The 13,942-nt window shown below is 43.8% G+C and overlaps 1 non-coding gene across 1 annotated transcript; it reads left to right on the plus strand.

The window, feature by feature from the left end:
* Positions 1–12,151: 12,151 nt before the first annotated feature.
* Positions 12,152–12,344, plus strand: LOC121280640. Its single transcript, XR_005943672.1, has one exon. It is a non-coding gene; the product is annotated as a U2 spliceosomal RNA (small nuclear RNA).
* The last annotated feature ends 1,598 nt before the right edge of the window (positions 12,345–13,942 follow it).

A 13,942-nucleotide genomic window follows, 5' to 3' on the forward strand; every position in this document is an offset into this window, starting at 1 on the left:
GCCTGGCCCTGCTCCTGTACCAGACCCTGCAGCCTGGCCCTGTCCCTGTGACAGACCCTGCAGCCTGGCTCTGTCCCTGTACCAGACCCTGCAGCCTGGCCCTGCTCCTGGGACAGACCCTGCAGCCTGGCCCTGTCCCTGTGACAGACCCTGCAGCCTGGACCTGCTCCTGGGACAGACCCTGCAGCCTGGCCCTGTCCCTGTGACAGACCCTGCAGCCTGACCCTGTCCCTGTGACAGACCCTGCAGCCTGGCCCTGCTCCTGGGACAGACCCTGCAGCCTGGCCCTATCCCTGGGACAGACCCTGCAGCCTGGCCCTGCTCCTGGGACAGACCCTGCAGCATGCCCTGCTCAGCCAACCCCCTGCAGTGTGACCTGGACATGGCCATTGTGAGCAGCCTACAGGAGGATGCCAGGCCTTTCTTTAAACAGATCGCTGTGTCACCATTGGACCCGGTGGTCTGTGCACGCCCACCACTGCCCGCACACTCCCACTATTCACGGGAGTCGGAAATGCGCTGGGCGGGCCTTAATTGGCCCACCCGCACAAAATGGTGGCACAGCCCTGACCGTGGGCACCGATTGGGTCTGTGCCATCCTGCAGCCGCTCCTGCTCCGCCTGCCCACCAGGCAGGAAATTCTGCCCATGGTTACAAGGTGATCAAAGCTGGGAGCTAAATATTCAGGGGTATGTGACCTTTCAAAAGGGTAGGCAGGAAGGAAAGCGGGGTGGGGTAGCTTTGTTAGTATGGGATGGAATAAGTATGATCGCAAGAAATGATCTTGGATCGGAAGATGTGGAGTTCATATGGGTGGAGTTAAGAAATAAAAGGGGAAGAAGACACTGGTGGGAGTAGTCTATAGGCTCCCCAAGAGTAGCTATACTGTAGGACAGAGAATAAATCAGGAGATAATGAGGGCATATAAAAAACGCAGTTTATTAATCATGGGTGACTTTAATCTCCATGTAGATTGGAAAAATCAAATTTCCAGAGGTCACCACGAGCAAGAATTCATAGAGTGTATTCAGGACAGTTTCCTGGAATAAACTGTTGTGGATCCAACCAGGGATCAGGCTATTTTGGACCTGGTAAGGTGTAATGAGGCAGATTTAGTAAATGGTCTCAGAGTAAAAGATCCACTATGAAACAGTGACCATAACGTGGTAGAATTTAGCATTCAGTTTGAGAGTGAGAAACTTGGGCTGGAAACAACTGTGCTCAACTTAATTAAGGGTAATTACAATGGAATGAGGGCAGAGTTAGCTGGAGAGGACTGGGAAAGGAGTTTAGCAGCAAAAAAACAGTTGATGAACAATGGCAGACGTTTAAGAAAATAGTTCATGACTCACAACAAAGATCTTAGTGAGGAAGAAGGATTCTAGGAAGGGGATAAGCCAACCATGGTTAAGTATAGTATCAGATTTAAAGAAAAAACTTACAATGTGGCAAAGATTAGTGGTAAGGCAGAGAATTGGGAAAATTTTAAAAAGCAACAAAAGGTGAACAAAACAAAATAAAGAGGGAGAAAATAAATTTTGTGGGTAAACTAGCAAATAATATAAAAATGGCCAGCAAAATCTTCTTTAACATATATAAAAAGGAAGTGAGGGGCCAAAGTGAACATAGACCCCTTAGAGAAAGAGGCTGGGGAAATAATACTGGGGAACCAAGAAATGGTAGAGGAGTTGAATAAATACTTTGCACCAGTCTTCACGGTAGAAGACAGTAATAGCATTCTGAAAATACTAAATAATCAAGGGGCAAAGCTGGGGGTGGGGTAGGAAATAACTATCACTAGAGAAAAAGTACTAGGGAAACAAATGAGGCTAAAGACCAATAAGTCCCCTGGATCTGATGGGTTGCATCCTCAGATATTAAGGAAGTAGCTACACAAATAGTGGATGCACTGGTAGTAATCTTCCAAGAATCCTTAGATTCTGCCCAAATCCCCAGAAGATTGGAAAACTGTCAATATAACGCCCTTATTCAAAAAGGGAAGGAGACAAAAACAGGTAGCTATGGGGAGAATTTTCTACCCATCAGTGGCGTTGTTTGGGGTGCACGCCCCGCAATCAGCTGGGCACCGCCATTTTATGAGGGCGGGCCAATTCAGGCCCACCCAGCTTGGCACGTCTGCCATTGTTCATCAACTGTTTTTTCTGCTAAACTCCTTTCCCAGTCTACTCCAGCCAGCCCTGCACTCCCTGTGCGGGCAGTGTTGGTGGGGTTGGGGGGGGCGGGGGGTGTGGGGTGGGTGGGTTGCCTGAGTCAGGGCCTGCGCTTGAAGGAGAGCATAAATCTCCCTGAGGCGCAGAGCTGCCTTAAAGAGATTAGCTTAAGTTTAAAAAATTTTAATAAAGGAAAAAAAAAATTTTTTAGGACATGTCCCCTCATGTGAAACTGTCACATGAGTTGGGACACGTCTATGAGTTTTATTTAAAATCATTTCAAATCTTTAAAAACCTTCATGAAACCTCATCCCGCCTGTGGATGAGGTTCCATGAAAAATGCGAAGGCCACCTGGGCTCTTCACCTGCCCCCCCGCCAACCTTCAAGTTGGACGAGCAGCTCGGTTTATTGTTTTAATTAATAGTTAACTGGCCTTAATAGGCCTCTGATAGTTCAGCCGGCGGGCAGCCAACTCGTGTGCACGCCCGCTGAACTGAAACTCTGAATGACGTCGGGACACACGCCTGATGTCACCGAGTGTCATTTTATGCCTTAGCGAGCGGGCCCCGCCCCCACTCGCCAAGCCAAAGATTCTGCCCTCTAGGCCAGTTAGCTTAATACCCGTCATTTGGAAAATGTTAAAGTCTATTGTAAAGGATGTAATAGCAGAGCATTTGACATGCATAACATAATCAAGCAGAGTCAGCATGGTTTCATGAAGGGGAAATGATGCCTGAGAGATAAAGGGGAACCAGTAGATGTAATATAATTGGATTTTCAAAAGGCGTTCACTAAGGTACCGCACATAAGTCCACTTAATAAGATAAGAGCCCATTGTGTTGGGGGTAGAATATTAGCATGGATAGAAGACTGGCTAACTAATAGAAGACAGAGAGTTAGGATAAGGGGAGGCATTTTCAGGATGGCAACCTGTACTAATGGAGTGCCACAAGAATCAGTGCTGGGGCCACAATTATTTACGATATATATTAATGACTTGGATGAGGGAAGTGAATGTACTATCGCCAAGTTTGCGGATGACACAAAAATAGACGGGAAGGAATTTGGTGAGGATGACATAAAAAGTCATATGGACAGGTTAAGTGAGTGGGAAAAATCTTGGCAGATGGAATATAATGTGGGAAAATATGAGGTTATGCATTTTGGCAGGAATAATAGAGGAGCTGAATATTGCTTAAATGGAGAAAGACTGCAGAAAGCTGCAGCACAGAGGGATTTGGAGGTTCTCATGCACGAATCCCAAAAAGCAAATGCACAAGATCAGCAGGTAATAGGGAAGGCAAATGGAATGTTGGCCTTTATTTCAAAGGGAATGGAGTATAACAATAGGGAAGTCTTGCTAAAGTTATACAAGGTACAAGTTAGACCACACCTAGAATACTGTGAACAATTTTGGTCCCCTTATCTAAGGAAAGATATACAGGCATTGGATGCAGTCCAGAGAAGGTCCACTGGGTTGTGCCTGGGTATGGAGGGATTTTCTTATGACGAGAGGTTGGGCCTGTACTCATTGGAGTTTAGAAGAATGAGAGGCGACCTTATTGAAACATATAAGATTCTTAGAGGGCTTGACAGGGTGGATGCTGAGAGGTTGTTTCCCCTTGTGGGAGGGTCTAGGACCAAAGAACATAATCTCAGAATAAGGGGGGGTGCCCATTTAAGACAGAGATGCAGAGGAATTTTCTTCTCTCAGGGGGTAGTTAATCTGTGGAATTCTTTACCGCAGAGGGCTATAGAGGCTGGGTCATTAAGTGTATTCAAGGCTGAAATAGACAGATTTTTAATCAGTAAGAGAATCAAGGGTTATGGGGAAAAGGCAGGAAAGTGGAGTTGAGGATTATCATATCAGTCATGATCTCATTAAATTGCAGAGCAGTCTCGATGGGGTGAATGACTACTCCTGCTCCTACACCTTATGGTCTTAAAGCAGTGTCACTGCAATCAACAAGTATCAAAATAACCAGCAAGTATCACGCCCATCCGCTTTCCACATAATAAACATTGCTCTGGACTCGTAGCCAGTCCGTTAATCCTTTCCTTACAAGATACAGCAGCCAATCAGCTCCCAGCTAGCTACCACAATAATTAGCGTGACAATGACCAGAATTGTCTTTTAGTGTTGATTGAGGAATACATATTGGTCAGGAAACACTCTTGTTCAAATAGTGTGAGGGAATGTTTTGTGCCCATATAGAGGATAGACAGGGCCTGAGTTTAAAATTTCATTAGAAAGATGGCAACTCCAACAGTACAGCGCCCATTCAGTACTGCACTGAAGTGTCAGCCTGGACTTTGTGCTCAAGTCTCTGAAGTGGGACACACAAGCTCCAAGACTCAGAGAAGTGAGTGCTACCAACTGACTTACAGTTGACACCTATGAACATGGAGAGATGGTAAAAGCTGAAGTTGTTTTGCTTCTTAAATCCCCAGTCTCTACATTTGGCAAATGCAGTGAGTTGTCTGTTTAATTAAATATATTTTGCACAAAATCAATGATTGGTGATTAGTGAGACGGATGAGGATTTTGGGGTCACTGAGATATCAAGCTTTTACTCAATACAAGACATTCTTTGCATAAATTATTGAGCGATTGTTCCATCCTGAGTAATGGGACCACTTGCTTAAAAGTCAGAGTGATTCATGGTAAACAAATGAGTTTTAGCATAGTTGCATCAGCATAACTCCACTGATGTCTAGTCATTGGATGATTGACGTCTTCATCAATATTTTAACAAAATTGTACAAGTATTTACAGCTTAGAAAGAGGCCATTCAGGCCAATGGGTTGATGCTGGTGTTTATGCTCTACATGAACCTTTCTTTATCTTACCTCATCAGCATATCATTCTATTCCTCTCTCTCTCATGCACTTATCTGTCTTCCCCTTATATGTGGCTATGCTATTCACCTGAAACATTCCATGTAGTATTGAGTCCCACTTTTTCATCACTCTCTGGGTAAAGCAGTTTCTCCTGAATTTCCTTTTGGGCTTATTGGTAACACTCTTATACTTATGGCTCCTAGATCTGGTCTTGCATGCAAGTGAAAACACCTCCACATTTACTCTATCAAATCCTTCCATAATCTGAAAGACCTCTCTCAGGGCACCCCTCAGTCTTCTCCTTTCTTGAGAAAAAAGCCCAATCTGTTCAATCGTTTCTGTTAGATAAAACCTCTCTGTTTTGATATCACTCAAGCATTTTTTTTTTGTGGATGTTTTGCAGTGCCTCATTCTAGGAACTGTTCACAGTGCTTCAAGTGTGATTTAATCAAACTTCTATACGTTTGTCTTGCAGTCAGAGGACAATAAATTCCCCTCGTGCTTAGTGAAGGACCGGGCTGGAATGCAAAGGCCCAGCAGGATCCTAGGTTCAATTCACTGGTCAGTAATGGGCTGCTGCTGTCTTACGGAGGAGGAAACTAGCTTGCATTCCTGCTTTTGTTCACCGTTTAACTGACCCTGCTGAGAACAGCACCCTCCCCTCCCCCACCCCATGGTCCAATTGCCAGAAGACATGGGCATAAGAACATAAGAAAGAGGGAGGAGTATGTCATTCAGCCCTTCGTGCATGCTTTCCCATTTTATAACATCATGGTTGATCTTCTACCTCAAAATCACTTTCCTGCCATAACGCCATATTGCTTGATTTTCTTACTGTCTAAAGCTTACCGATTTCAGTCTTGAAGATACTCAATGACTGAGTATCCATAGTTCTGGGGACAGAGAATTTCAAAGAGTGAAGAAATTTCTCCTCATCTCAGTCCAAATGGCTGCCCCTTATTCTGAGACTGTGACCCCCAAGTTCTAGATTCCTTAGGCAGGGGAAACATTTTCTCAGCATTTACCCTGTCAACCCCTTAACCTGAGACTATGACCTGTAGTGATAGTCCCTAGGTTCTGGAAGGCTAGGTGGATAGGAAAACCACAAATGTATTTCAAGAAAGAAGGGAGATGGAAAGCAGGAGACAATAGGCCAGTTAGCCTTACATCTGTCATTTGAAAAATGTTAGAATAATTATTAAGGAATTAGTACCAGGACAGTTAGAAAATAATAGCACAATCAGGCAGAGTCACCATGGTTTTATGAATGAAAAATTTTGTATTTGAAAAATTTATATCTAAGTTCTTTCAGGGCTTAACAAGCAGGGTGGATAAAGGGGGACCAGTAGATGTGTATTTGGATTTCCAAAAGGCAATCGATAAGTTCTATATAAAAAGGTTACTGCACAGGGTAAAGGAAGGATGTTTCAAGGTAATATATTAACGTAGGAATGAGATTTGACTAACGTTCAGAAAAGTCAGCATAAAAGGGCCATTTTCAGGTTGGAGTACCACAGCAATCAGTTCTAGGACCTCAACTATTCACAACCTACATTAATGACTCAGATGAAGGGACTAAGTGTATTGTAGCCAAATTTGCTGAAGATACAGTAGGTGGGAAAACAAGTTGTGAGGAGGATACAAAGAGTCCACAGACGGATATGGATAGGTTAAGTGAGTGAGCAAAAATTTGGCAGATGGAGAATAATGTGGGGAAATGCGAGATTATCCATTTTGGCCTTTAGCATAGAAAAGCAGAATATTATTTAAATGCAGAGAGACTGCAGAATTCTGCAGTGCAGGGGAATCTGGGTGCCCTTGTACACGAATCATAAAAAGTTAACCTGCAGGTACAGCAAGTTATTAGAAAGGCAAATGGAATGCTGGCCTTTATTACAAGAGGGGATGGAGTATAGAAATTGAGAAAAATTGTGAACTGTACAGGGCATTTGAGACCTTGTCTAGAGTATTGCAAACAGTTTTGGTCTCCTTACTTAAGGAGGGATGTACATGCATTGGAAGCAGTTCAGAGGAGGTTCACTTGGCTGATTCCTGGGACGAAGAAAGGTTGAGAAGGTTGGGCCTGTACTCGCTGAGCTTAGAAGAATGAGAGCCGATTTTATTGAACCATTTAAGATTCTGAAAGGGGCTTAATAGGCTAGATGCTGAGAAAATGTTTCTCTCTTGGGGGAATCTAGAGCTAGGGAACGCAGATTAAGTGTGAGGGCCAGAATTTTCAGCTCAGCGTGTGGGCGCGCGCCCAGCTTGTCCGAGCGTGGAATGGCGCACAATGATGTTGGGGGCGAGCATCCCGCGATATTTTGGCTGGTGGGCACACGCGTGTGAGAGTCAGCAGCACGCCTGCCGAATACTAAAAAGCCTATTAAGGCCATTAATCAATTAATTAACCTATATTTTTCCCTGCCCGTCCAATGCTACAGTTGCATTTTTTGCAAAACCTCATCCATGGGTGGGATGAGGTGTCCATTAGCATTTTAAAAAAAAACAATAAAATATTTTGAATATCATTTTTAACATCTCCTTCTTCATGTGACTGAGTCGCATGTGGGGACATGTTTATATCATTTCTAACACATCTTTGTTTTTCATTTTCAAAGTCTGCAGCTCCCTGATGCAGCTTTGTGCCTTCAGGGAGCTTTCAGTGAGCGCAGCCCCCCCTCCCCTCCCCACCCCGCGCATGCACAGGCTTCGCTCGCGCACCCCCCCATGCAAGCACAGACTTCAAAGCTCGCACAACCCCCCCATGCATGCACAGGCTTCAACGCTCACGCACCTCCCACCCTGACTCCAGCAGCGCTGAGCCTCTCAGCACGCGTTCCATGTTGGCCGGCCGTTAATTGGCCAGCCAGCATGAAATCGCGGCTGAGGCCCAATCGCAGGTGACAGGCCGTTTCCCGGGCACACCCAAGCCCACCCGACAAAGGGAAAATCCTGCCCAAGGACTTTCCCCTTAGGAGGGAGGTGAGTAATTTCTTCTCTCAGCGGGCCATTAATCTTTGAAATATTCTTCCTCTGCAGACAGCAGTAGAGGTTGGGTCATTTGATATATTCAAGGCAGTCAGATTTTTGATCGATAAGAAAGTTAAGGGTTATAGGGTCAGGCAAGAAAGTGAGGTTAAGGTAACAATCAGATCAGCCATTATATTATTGAATGGTGGAGCAGGCTCAAGTGACAGAATGGTCTACTCCAATTCCTATTTCTTATGTTCTGAAAATCTTATGAAAGGCTTTCCAGCAAGGGAAGCAACCTCTGAATGGCTGTTCTTATTTATTTAGCAAATGCAAATCCCCGTAGCCAAGCGATAGTCTCCTCAGTTGATGAGTTTAAGGTGGTTAGACCGCCACTTAGTCTGTAGAGGGGACACTCCTCAGTCATGTGTAACATTATTTGTGTCTCTCCACAAGTGAATAAGGGGCTTGTGCTGGGGCACTAGCAGTGGAAGCTTGCTGTATAGAGGCTCTGGATTCTCCCGAACTTGTTTAGCAAGGACCACTCTTGCCATGGTAGTTCAAAGCCTGCCATTCGACAGATGGGGCTCATCACAAGGAACTTGTTAGTGACTTCCCGCGTTTCCCATACCTGGATCCAAAGGATGTCTGCTGGTAGATCTTCCTCATGAGGTTGCTCCCTATGGGGCGGTGAGATGGAAGGTGACCAGTGGGTGTGTTGAACAGGTTATCATAGAGTGGTAAGTGAGGCTTGGCACAGATAGTTTCAACCAGCATGTGGATTTTCATCAGTCAGCAGACGTGTGGTGGAATGAAGTTTGTAAGGACAGGAAGCCGGGGAGGAGTGTTGAGTGTAGTTCCAGATATGATGCGTATTGTTGCATTCAATTGAGTGTCAACAAGATTTGTGTGATGACCTTTGCCAGACTGTCATGAAGAGATATTAATGTATATATAGTGGTATTGGAATTTTTTTTAATAGGGGTTTAATCTATGTGTGTGTTAATTAGATTAAAACCAGCTAGTCTGAGTGCTTTGATATATAGTAGTTTTGAGATGTAAACAATAGGTAGAGGTACATTTGCATTTTGTTGAACAGAGCATTCAGGAATGGGAATGAAATCTTGCACTTAGCTAGGGGACACTAAGCAATGTTTATATTATGAATAAAATTAGTACTGTGAAAGGTGTTCAAGGGGCCTAGCGATACAATGAAAATTTACATTCAAAGGGAAAGGCTGGGTATAACAGAAAGGAGTTTTGTGTGTGCAGGGTGGAGGCATCTAATATCTAAGCAGTTGTAAGCCTACAACTGTCTGTAAAGGAACCAAATTGAAAGGAACCTCATTTTGAATTTGTAATGTGAAAATTCTTTCGTATTCCTTTCAGAGTGCTGCCCTCTCTGCATCAAGGTTTGGGACTTAGGTGGGTCAATAGCCACAAGGCAGCAGCTCTATGAATGGCAGCACAAAAGCACTTATATGCCTCTTCCACAGGGATCTTAATAGGTATAGTCACAATAATGCGGTCCATGGTCTCGCAGTATTTTGGCCAGTACAGTAAGTTAAGAAGGGATATAGATAGGTTAAGTGAGTGGGCAAAGGTCTAGCAAATGGAAGCATAATGCGGAAAGATGTGAAATTCTCCATTTTGCAGGAAGAATAAAAAGAAGCATATTATCCAAATGGTGAGAGGTTGCAGAACTCTGAGATGTAGCAGGATGTAGGGAGTGCATGAATCACAGGTACAGCAAGTAATTAGGGAAGCTAATTGAATGTTATCATTTATTGTGAGGGGAATTGAATACAAAAGTAGGGATGTTATGCTCCAGTTATACAGGCCATTGGTGAAACCACATCTGGAGTACTGTGTACAGTATTGGTCTCCTTATTTAAGGAAGGATGTAATTGCATTGGAAGCATTTCAGAGAAGGTTTACCAGACTAATACCTGGAATGGGCGGGTTGTCTTATGAGGAAAGGTTGGACAGACTAGACTTGTATTCCCTGGAATTTAAAAGATTAAGATGTGATTTGATTGAAACATGTAAGATCCTGAGGGGTCTTGACAGGGTGGATGCTTTCTCCTGTGGGAGAATTTTTTAAAAATTTATTCATGGGATGTGGGCATCACTGGCTAGGCCAGCATTTATTGCCCAACCCTAATTGCCCGTTGCTTCAGGACCATTTAAGAGTCAACCACATTGTTGTGGGTCTGGAGTCACATGTGGGCCAGACCAGGTAAGGATGGCCGGTTTTCTTCCTTAAGGAATATCAGTGAACCAGATGGGTTTTTACAACAATCGACAATGGTTTCATTGGTCAGCATTAATTCCAAACTTTTGATTCCAAATTTTCATTGAATTCAAATGCCTCCATCTGCTGTGGCAGGTTTCAAACCTGGGTCCCCAGAGCATTACCCTGGGTCTCTGGGTTATTAGTCTAGCAACAATACCACTATGCCATTCCCTCCACTTTAGAACTAGGGGTCACTGTTTAAAAATAAGGGGTCACCCAGTTAAGACAGAAATGAGGAGAAATATTTCCCTCAAAGAGCCATGTGTCTTTGAAACCCCTTTTCCTCAAAAGGCGGAGGAAGCAGAGAGCTTTATCTTTTTAAGGCAGAGGTAGATAGATTCTTGATAAACAAGAGGTAGATTGACTCTTGATGAAAGGTTATTGGGGGTAGGCAGGAATGTGGAGTTGAGGTTACAATTAGGTCAGCCATGATCTTATTGAATGGTGGAACAGGCTTGAGGGGCCGAGTGGCCTACTCCTGCTCCTAATTCGTATGTTCATTAAGTTCCATCACATCTTCTTTGCACAATTGATGACTGGGAGGCAAAGGCCAATGTGAATGAGCGATGGCCTGTGTTGATTCTGCAGGGAATAATCCAGGGCCAGGCGATGTGCTGGCTGGGGGTGTCCATCAAGGGAACTGACCCAGCACGGGTCAAGTGAGTATTTCCGACCCAATCAGGCTGAATGGAATGTTCCTCATTGCTTGGGGTCATGTATCAGGGTGAGGTCATTTCTGGGGCCCACTTTAGGAACTGTTCACCATCACTGCCTGGTGCTGAGCAACCCCAGTCAGTGTGGTGCCTATTGAACTTTCCCACGTAGGTAATTGGATGGGACAGTTTTGGCAAGATGTGCTTCCCAGCTGGCCCTTGGAGGCTTGTACACGTTTGCGATATAGGAACCACCGACCCGGATTGTACCACAGAACGTGGTTGATGACAGAGCGGCTGCATCGACAATGTCGGATCAGACATAGGTGGCACAGCTGTGTTTAGCATGAGACGAGTGGCACAGTCAGCCAAAGCCTTTGATGTAACAGTGGTCTGCTACTTCAGTTCCAATATGGGTCCGTTGTAGGCAAATGATGCTAATGCAGTGTTGGATGGCAAGACATCCAACGAGGTTTCATTTGGCCCTCAACATTAAGTGGTAAGATTTGGAGGGAATGCCCTATTGCCATAAAACCCGAGGGCTGCTCAGTGTTAAAACTGGTGGTTCTGGGGCCACTGGGATTCCACAAGGGGGTTCTTTCAAAGTCCTTTTATTTTCTATTGGAATGCAGCCTGGTGGTGGGATCATTAGCATCCCCAGGTGGGCCGAGGTACTGATGGGGTGGGCATGACACGAACCTAATCAATGGTCCCCCGACATTATGCCCTTGTTCAAAAAAGGTTGTCAGGCTAAGCCCAGCAATTACAGACCAGTCGGTTTAATTCTGGTGATGGGGCAGCTTCCAGAGAAAATTATTCGGGATAGAATTAAAAGTCACGTGAAAAAATGTGGATTGATTAGGAAGAGCCAGCATGGATTTCAAAAGGGGAAATTGTGTTTAACTAGCTTGCTGAAATGTTTTGAAGAGGTAACAGAAAGGGTTGATGAGGGTAATGCTGTCGATGGGGCGTACATGGACTTTCAAAGGCATTCGATACACAACAAACATATGAGAAGAGCTATAGCTCATGGAATAAAAGGGACAGTAGCAACGTGGATACAAAATTGTTGCAGTAGTAACATTTTGTTTGTACAATTCAGGAAATTATTTCCACAAGCAGATTATTTTCAGTGTCACGACTTCTCTTTTCTCATACACTCTACATTCAGAGGGGAAAATCTGCCTCTTAAGTCCAGCGTTGCAATCCTTTGGGAATATTCACTTCTCGGCCTTTTGGCTAAGATCAAATATAGCATCAGTTCTTATCAGTTTAATATTTGATACATTGCTGACCTGGGGGCCAAATACGAAATTGATTTTTTTGGGACAGGGAGATGGAACAGGGGCTTGCTTCTTCCACCCCAAATATCAATCTGGTATTGCAGTGCCTCCAGTTAAGGGATAGGTCAATGGAAGTTCAGTGACAGACATTTAAAGGGATATTTCATATAAGGACAGATACATTCCAATGAGAAAGAAAGATTCCAAGGGGAGGGCACATCATCTGTGGTTAACTAAAAATGTTAAAGACCCTATCAAACTTAAAGATGAAGCATATAATTACGCAAAGACAGGTGGCAGGCCAGAAGATTGGAAAAAAATATAAAGAACAGCAAAGAATGACAAAAAGATTAATAAGGAGGGAAAATTAAAGAATGAGGGAAAGCTAGCTAGTAATATAAAGATGGATAGTAAGAGTTTCTATAGATATTTAAATAAGAAAAGAGTTAACAAAGTAAGCATTAATCCTATAGAAAGTGCATCTGGAGAATTGATAATGGAAGGTAGGGAGATGGCAGATGAATTAATCTGGTATTTTGCTTGGGTCTTCACTATAGGGGACACAAGTAACGTCCTGCAAATAGCTGTAAACCAGGAAGTGGAAGGGAGAGAGGAACTCGGTAAAATTACAATCACCAGGGAAGAGATATTGAGCAAATTGTTGGGGCTGCGGGGCTGACAAATCTCCAGGTTCAGATGGACTTTGCCCTAAGGTCTTGAAAGAAATGGCTAGTGAAATAGTTGATGCATTGGTTTTAATTTTGCAAAATTCCCTAGATTCGGGGAAGGTTCCATTAGCAAATGTAACTCCTTTATTCACAAAGTGAGGGAGATAGAAAGCTAGAAGCCAGTTAGCCTAATCTCTGTCATTAGGAACATGGTAGAAACTATTATTAAAGATGTTATAGCAAGGAACTTAGAAAAACTCAAGGCAATCAGGCAGAGTCAACATGGTTTTGTAAAAGGGGAATCATGTTTAACCAATTGATTGGAGTTCTTAGAAGGAGTCATATGTGCTGTGGATAAAGGGGATCTGGTGGATGTACTGTACTTAGATTTCCAGAAGGCATTCGATAAAGTGCCACATCAAAGATTATTGCAGAAAATAAAAGCTCGTGGTGTAGAGGCTAACATATTGGCATGGATAGAAGATTGACTAGCTAACAGGAAGCAGAGAGTACGTATAAATGGGTCTTTTTCAGATTGGCAAGATGTAACAAGTGCTGTGCCACAGGGACCAGTGCTGGGACCTCAACTGTTTACTATTTATATAAATGACTTGAATTAAAGGATTGAAGGGGTGGTTGCCAAATTTGCTGATGACACAAAGATAGGTAGGAAAGTAAAAGGATGTAAGGAGACTATAAAGTGACATAGAGAGAATCATGGAATCACAGAAATTTAACGACACAGAAGGAGGCCATTTGGCCCATCAGGTTTGCACTGACTCTCCAAATGAGCATTATGACCTAGTGCCATTGCCCTGCCTTTTCCCCATACCCCTGCACATTGTTTTTATTCAAATAATCACCTAATGCCCACTCAAATGCTTCGATTGAACCTGCCTCCACCACAATTCCAGGCAGTGTATTACAGACCCGAACCACTCATCGTGTGAAAGTTTGTTCTCACATCACATTTGCTTCTTTTGCAAACCACTTTAAAACTGCGTCCTCTCATTCTTGATCCTTTTAGGAGCAGGAACCGCTTCTCCCTATCTGTTCTGT

The sequence above is a fragment of the Carcharodon carcharias genome, chromosome 7 (genome assembly GCF_017639515.1).
Source record: "Carcharodon carcharias isolate sCarCar2 chromosome 7, sCarCar2.pri, whole genome shotgun sequence".
Classification (NCBI taxonomy): Eukaryota; Metazoa; Chordata; class Chondrichthyes; order Lamniformes; family Lamnidae; genus Carcharodon; species Carcharodon carcharias.